The 8,050-nt window shown below is 37.7% G+C and overlaps 1 pseudogene; it reads right to left on the bottom strand.

The window, feature by feature from the left end:
- Positions 1-5,837: 5,837 nt before the first annotated feature.
- Positions 5,838-6,781, bottom strand: LOC112818043 (olfactory receptor 8B8-like; annotated as a pseudogene).
- Positions 6,782-8,050: the final 1,269 nt, after the last annotated feature.

The following is an 8,050-nucleotide window of genomic DNA, read 5'->3' on the forward strand; positions in this document are numbered from 1 at the left end:
CTTTAGGATTTTGATGGACTCCTGTCTCACGTTTAGGTCTTTCAACCATTTGGAGTCTATTTTTGTGTGTGGTGTAAGGAAATGTAGGCCAGCAAATTTTGTAATGCATAATAAGTGGCTAAATTCCAGGAAACATAAAACTTACCAAGACTGAATCATGAAGAAATAGAACATCTGAATAGATCTGTTAACAAAGAATTAATACCAATCTTTCTTAAACTCTTGGGTAAGTCAATGGCAAATGGTAAGAATCAAGTACCTTACTGTGGGAATTGGCAACTTATAAACAAGCAAGGAGAGAAAGCAAGTGGTACTGGACTAGAACTGGAGTCATCAGTATGGACTCATGTTTAAATGAATATAGCCACAGATGACTGCATATGGACATATCTATAGATATGTGTAGATACATATATTTCCTTGTTCTGTCAGCTTAGAAAGCCTAGAAGCAATGATACCCTAATAGCAGCAAGTCCATCTAGTGTCTAGATATTGGTTTCTAATGATGTTCTGCAATAAAAGAAACCAGGAAAAGAACCTGGGCAAGAAAGATGAGCCTGGAGCATCTTGTGGTACCAGAAAGCAAAGAAGCGCTGAACTATACACACACACATGCACACACACACACACACACATATAAACACACACACACATAAACACAGATATGGTTATGTCAAGGAGACACAAGAGCTGGGACACCTGGGTGGCTCAGTAGGTTGAGTCTTTGACTCTTGATTTTGACTCAAGTCATGATCAGGTCATGGGATCGAGCCCCACATCAAGCTCCATGCTCAGCAGGGAGTCTGCTTGGGATTCTCTCTCTCTCTCCCTCTGCCCTTTCCCCCCTCTCAAATAAATAAATCTTAAAAAAAAAATAAAAAGAGACACAAGAGCCAATTGAAAGGGTTCTCAATAGCCAAAACTTGAATAAATTGAACAACAGAATAAATAAAGCAGTAATGGATTATAATTTAAAATATAAAATAAATGTCCATCAGTCCACCATGATATAAATGAATGATTGAATAAATAGATAAATAAATAAAATGGAAAATACCTGTTGCAGAAGCCCAAAGAAAACAGAAAAAAAGAAATAATAAAGATAAGAGTAAAAATATATAAACTATAGACAATATTTGTAATCCACATACCCAACAAAGGACTTCCTAGAATGTATCTAGAATGTATTTTTTATTTTTAAAATTTTTTTAAGGATTTTTATTTATTATTTGAGAGAGAGAGAGCATGAGAGAGGGGAGGGTCAGAGGGAGAAGCAGACTCCCCATGGAGCAGGAAGCCACATGTGGGACTTGATCCCGGGACTCCAGGATCATGACCTGAGCTGAAGGCAATCACTTAACCAACTGAGCCACCCAGGCGCCCCTAGAATGTATTTTTTAAAAGAAAAAGAAAGAACTCTCACAGCTCAATGGTAAAAACAATAAGAACAATGAAACATTCCTATTAGAAAATGGGCAAAAGTTATGAATAGACAGGTCACTGAAGAGGACATATACCTGCCAAATAAGTACATGAAAATATGTTCAATACCATCAGGAATGAGGGTAATAAAAATTAAAGCCACAATGAGGTATTTCACATCCATCAGAATGACCAAAATAAAATCCAGTGGCAATACAAAATGATGGCACAGATGTGGAGAAGCTGGATCAGTCATATATTGCTGGAGGGAATGTAAAATGGTACCACAGCCACTCTGTTAACTAACTAGAATTTAAATAAAAACTTGAAACAAACAAACAAAAACATAGTAGCTAAAATTTTCTTAAAATCAGTGGAAGACAGATTCAAGAGCTATACAAAACTTAGCATAAATCCAAAGAAATACATGTCATGGCTCATCATAGTCAAACTTCTGAAAACTAAAAACAAAACAAAATTTTCTATGAAAGTAGAGAGAAGTGACAAAGGACCTACAGAGATATAATGATTAAGATGACAGAAGATTCCCCACTTGAAATAGTGAAGAAGAAAGGGGTTTCAGGGCACTTGGGTGGCTCAGTTGTTAAGCATCTGCCTTTGGCTCAGGTCTTGATCCCAGGATCCTGGGATCGAGCCCCACATCCGGCATTATGATGCATAATGTTGCACATCTTTTCATGTGTCTCTTAGCCATCAGTATGTCTTGTTTGGAAAAATGTCAAGTCATGTCTTCCGCCGATTTTTAAACTGGATTTTTTTGGGGGTGTTGAGTTTTTGTTTTTGTTTTGAGAGAAAGAGAAAGAGTGTGTGTGTACACGCGAGCAGGAGGAGGTACAGAGGGAGAGAGAAAATCCCAATCAGGTTCCTCGCCCACCTCAGAGCCCAAGGCAGGGCTAGATCTCAGGACCCTGAGATTGTGACCTAAGCCAAAATCAAGAGTTGGAACACTTAACTGACTGAGCCATCCAGGCATCCCTGGTGTTGAGCTTTATAAGTTCTATAAATTTTATAAGTTGAGTTTTATAAGAATATCCAATGGAAAAAAAGACAGTCTCTTCAACAAATGGTGTTGGGAAAACTGAACAGCAACATGCAAAAGAATGAAACTGGACCACTTTCTTACACCATACACAAAAATAAATTCAAAATGGATGAAAGACCTAAATGTGAGAGAGGAAACAGTCAAAATCCTAGAGGAGAACACAGACAGCAACCTCTTTGACATCAGCTGGAGCAACTTCTTACTAGATGTCTCCTGAGGCAAGGGAAACAAGCAAAAATGAACTACTGGGGACTTCATCAAGATAAAAACTTCTGCACAGTGAAAGAAACAATGAACGCAACTGAAAGGCAACCTTTGGAATGGGAGAAGAAATTTGCAAATGACATATCTCATAAAGGGTTAGTATCCAAAATCTATAAAGAATTTCTCAAATTCAAACCAATTTTGAATTCTATATCCAGTAGCAATATCCTTCAGGAATAAAGGGGAAATAAATACATTTCCAAATGAAGGAAATCTAACATGATTTGTCTTCAACATACTGACCCTTTCAGAATGGCTAAAATAGTATACAGAACATAAAAGAAATGATCACAGGAGGAAGCCTGGAACTCCAGGAAGGAAGAAATACTGACTGTGGAAAAATAGAGATAAATAAAATAGACTTATTTTCATGATTTTTTAAACTATTTTTTGGCATTTTGAAGCAAAAGTAATTATACCACCTGATATGATACTCAATGTATATAGAGGAAATACTAAAGACGGTTTTTTAAAATGGAAAACAGTAAAGGGAAGTAAATAGAAACAAGTTTTCTACACTTTACTCCAAGTCATAAAATGTCAATACCACTAGACTATGTAAGTTACATATGTATATTGTGCTAACTAGAGTAGACAGACAGAAATACTTCAAATCACTAAGTATAAATTTTTAAATTAAAAAATTTTAAGGGCGCCTGGGTGGCTCAGTTGGTTAGGTGACTGCCTTCAGCTCAGGTCATGATCCTGGAGTCCCTGGATAGAGTCCTGCATCAGGCTCCCTGCTCGGCAGGGAGTCTGCTTCTCCCTCTGACCCTCCCCCCTCTCATGTGCTCTCTCTCTCTCTCTCAAATAAATAAATAATAAATCTTTAAAAAAAATGTTTAAAAAAAAGCAGAGATTTTCAAGTTTCATTTAAAAACAAACCAAATATGCTACCTACAAGAAACTTGCTTCAAATATAGCAGTGTAAATAGGTTGAAAGTAAAAGAATGAAAAGTAATAAGCCATAAAAATATAATAAGTTGTAAGAGTTGTTTATATTTTCTTAACACAAGTCCATTATCAGATATATATTTCCTTGGTTTATGATTTGACTTTTCATTTTCTTAACTGTGTCTAATGATTTAGTATTGAATAGAGCAATAACCAAATCAGAAAAAGTCACAGACATGGAAAGGACAGCATAGGGGATATAGTCAATAATATTGTAACAATATTGCATGGTTGCAGATGGTAACTACATGGTGATTATTGCATCATGCACAGAATTATCAATTCACTATGTCATACACCTAAAACTAATATAAACTGTATGTCACCTACACTTCAATTAGAAAAAAGAAAATAGGCACAATATTTAAGCAGATATTTCAAAAAAGATATATAATTGGCTAGTAAACATATGAAAAAATGCTCAGTATTATTCATTAAGGATGTTTAAATTAAAACCAAAATGAGATACTATTGCACACCCATCAGAATGGCTATGATTAAGAAGACAGATGTTACCAAGTGTTGGCAAAAACTTGGGAAAAAAATTGTCATATATTGCTAGTGGGAATATAACAATAGTAGAGTCTCTTTTGAAAACAGTTGTGCAGTTTCATAAAAAGCGAAACATAGACTTTTCATTTCGCCCAGCAATTCCATTTCTCACACTTTCACTTAACTCACTCCGAAGCACAAAGGCATTCATCAGTGCCCAGAGATCCACACATCTCCTCTCCTCCACTACTACCTCTGGATCCAGATATCTTTGTTGAATTATCTTGAGTCTGAACTACTTTTCAACAAAGGGTGCTGGAATAATTAGATATCCAAATGCAAAAACTTTTACTCAGATCAACAGCCCACACCATATAGAAAAAGTAATTCAAAACAGATCATGAATTTAAATGCCATAATACTTAAAGAAGAAAACATAACAGAGAAATCTTGGAACTCTGGGATAAGCAAAAAATCTCTTACATATGACACCAAAAGCTCAATCCATAATAAAAAAATGAGACGTTAAAATTCATCAAAATTAAGATTCTCTGCTCTTTGAGAGACACTATTAAGAGAATGAAAAGACAAGACAGATTAAGAGAAAATATTTAAATCATATGTCTGATATACTTTGCGTTCAGAATATATCAAGAAATCCCAAAACTCAAGACTAAGAAAACAAACAATCCTATATGGCCTATGAGAGCACACACATTGTCTGTCTTACTTACCACTATATCTGCAATGTTTAACAAACAGAGCCTGGTGCAGGATAGATGCTCAGTCTCTACTTGTTGATGAAATAACTATATTGTTTGTGCCATTAAACCTCTGAGACAAAAGGGACAGTAAAAATCATAAAGGGAAAATGCTGACTACTAAAAGAATAGAGATTTTTAGGTCTATTTGAGAAAAGGACAAAAATTCTTCTACTAATATAGCCTCTCCTATTATCTATATTTCCTGCCCTGAAGTCCCAAGAGGCAAAACCCAGTGTAGGTTCCTTTTATTCCTGAAGGCTCTAAAAGGTTATCTTAGTTTCTTGTCCTTAAGATCTAGGATCAGAAGTAAATCTCCCTTTACCACACTCCCCTGAGACCAAAGACCACAGGGAGAAGAGCAACTTTCTATTTTTATCTTCGTTGGGGAAACAAAGGAATCTCCCTAAACAAAATGCCCTACAGCAGTCTAATAGACCTCTCTCATTTCCACCACAGCCTTTCAATAGAGGTTTATTGAATGAATGAATGAATGAATGGCCAAATCTCAAGTCCATCAAAGTCCATATATCCATGACAAAGCTTCACAGGAATTCCAGACATGCCTCAGTCAAAAATCTCACAATTTACCATTTCTGGATTTCAACATTTCAACCTTTTATACTTAAAACTTTATAACTTCTGAAAATAAGCTAGAGAATGACAAATGAACTCCTTTTTACTTTCTCTGAAAATATAAAGGACTGATCCTCTTCTTCCTTATATTGTTTGTGTGAAGTGATTTATAAATAATTAACTTCATTGACCCTATTATTTGAATCACTTGCATTTCTATTTTGATTTCTTACTGTTCTCTCCATAGCTTCATACACTGCATGCCCTTACTAGGATTTGGCATCTATAACTAACACAGTTTCCATTTAGGAGAACACTCTTTTCTTCAAAGTCTTATGCAGTGCAATTTTAACATCTTTGTTCCTCAGACTGTAGATAAAAGTATTCATCACTGGCCCCATGATGGTATAAAAAACTGTGGATACTTTATCTTGATCCAGAGACCCAGCAGGAGAAGGCTTAAGATACATGAAGGCTGATGATCCAAAGAAAAGAGAAACAGTAACTATGTGGGAGCTGCAGGTACTGAAGGCTTTGGACCTGCCCTCTGTAGAATAGAATGGATGTGGAAGATGCTGGAGAGGATCAAGCTGTAAGAAATGGAGATGGTGAGACTGGGCACTATTACATTGATGCCCACCACAATGAAAACCACCAGCTCATTGATGTAGGTGCTTGTGCAGGAAGCCGGAGGAGAGGAGGTATGGCACACATGTAATGACTGATGAAGTTGTCACCACAGAAGGTGAGTCTCAGCATGTACCTAGGTGTGGGCCATGGCACCCACAAACCCCATTACATATGTTCCCACCATCAGCATGAGGCAGACCTGATGGGACATGATGGCCTTGTAAAGCAGGGGCTTACAGATGGCCACATACCGGTCATAGGCCATTGATGCCAAAATACAGCACTCATCAATAACAAAGAAGGAGAAGAAACAGAGCTGTGTCATGCACTCTGCATAAGAGATGACGTTCTCTTTTACAAAACCTATCAGCAATCTAGGGATTATGACAGATGAGTAGCAGAGATCGATGAAGGAAAGGTTGAAGAGAAAGTAGTACATGGGAGTGTGCAGGTGAGGGTTCAGACCAATCAGAATAATCAAGCCCATGTTCCCCACCACGGTGACCACACGGATTCCTAAGAAAATGAAGAAGAAAGGCAGCTGGAGTTGTGGCTGTTGTGTTAAACCCAGGAGGATAAACTCCGTCACCGAAGAGTCATTTCCTGCGGCCGTTCCTCTCTAAGGCATATCTGTGAGAACAAGACAAAGGGTGACATTACAATGAGTACCAGCTCTCTCCCGCCAATCCCTCCAAAATGAGACTGAGACCCTGAATGAGAGAATGAACTCAAACCCACCCTGCTGTGTGCCTTTGTTGTCTCCACTGTATAAAGGCTGAGAGATTGTTCAGAGATGTCTATCAAACACACTAACAGTTAAGGGCCGTATAGGTAAAACTGAGTAACCCTGTGACCAATCAGGGCTACATTGTCTCTGCTCCACTTCTGCTTTGGAAAGTCCACTAGCCCCACCTAATGATCGATGGTTGCCTCAGCAGAGAGGAAATAATGTCATCTCGAAGCTTCCATTGCTGAAGTTGGGAAAGAACAAGCACAGGACAGATAAAATTCCACACTCACCCTTCCGCATTGGGACTTCACTATTGGGCCTTGCGAACCTTTCTCCCTTATTCCCAAGGCTCTGATGAATTTTAGAGGTGAGCAGCCCAGAATGGAGATTCTTCTTCTTTGTTACCATTTTTGTTTTGACTGAGGGAACCAGAGCACAGACCTCTGATGAGCGATGACTTACAGATCATGATTCCTGATAATGGCTTTGCCCAGAGTGTTTTTCTCCAGAGTAGGCGCTAGTAAATAGCATCTGCCGGTGCCAAAAGAGCCTTCTGCTTAATATGACCCCAGGGGTTTTCATGAGTGAGGAAATCCTAGGGACCTGATTAAAAACTAGAAGACAGGTTCTCCTAGTGTTTTCCCCAGAGATCAGACTTTGTAGCAAAAAGAAATTACCTACTGTGCATTTATAGCCCAAGTTCATTATAGTAACACCGATTTCTTGGAATATACCATTTTACACACCCTTTGGTTTGTTGCCAAATCGGACACATCCCCAAACAGAAAAGCAAATGATCTTTCCTGCATCCATAGCCCCTATTGCTAGATGAAATACTATACATTATTTGTTTGTTCATTGTGTCTTCCCACAACACATACACACACATTCATACACTCACATGCATTTGAATTTAAGTTCTGTTGTCTGTTTTCTTCAGCACTATTTCTGCAGCACCTTGGAGTAATGTAAAGCATATATAGTAGGTACTGAATAAATATTTGTTTAATTAAATGAATGAATAAGAATCCCTTTTTTCCATCTTTCCTAGGCCCTGACTACAACAGAATTCTTGCCACACAGGCAAAGGCTTACATCCCATCCATGTTTTTCTTTGCACACCTGAGTGTGGAATATGAAAAACACCAGCAAAGTATG

Source organism: Callorhinus ursinus, unplaced genomic scaffold, assembly GCF_003265705.2.
Source record: "Callorhinus ursinus isolate GAN/ISIS: 27379988/994484 unplaced genomic scaffold, GSC_fseal_2.0 scaffold884, whole genome shotgun sequence".
In the NCBI taxonomy this organism is placed as follows: domain Eukaryota; kingdom Metazoa; phylum Chordata; class Mammalia; order Carnivora; family Otariidae; genus Callorhinus; species Callorhinus ursinus.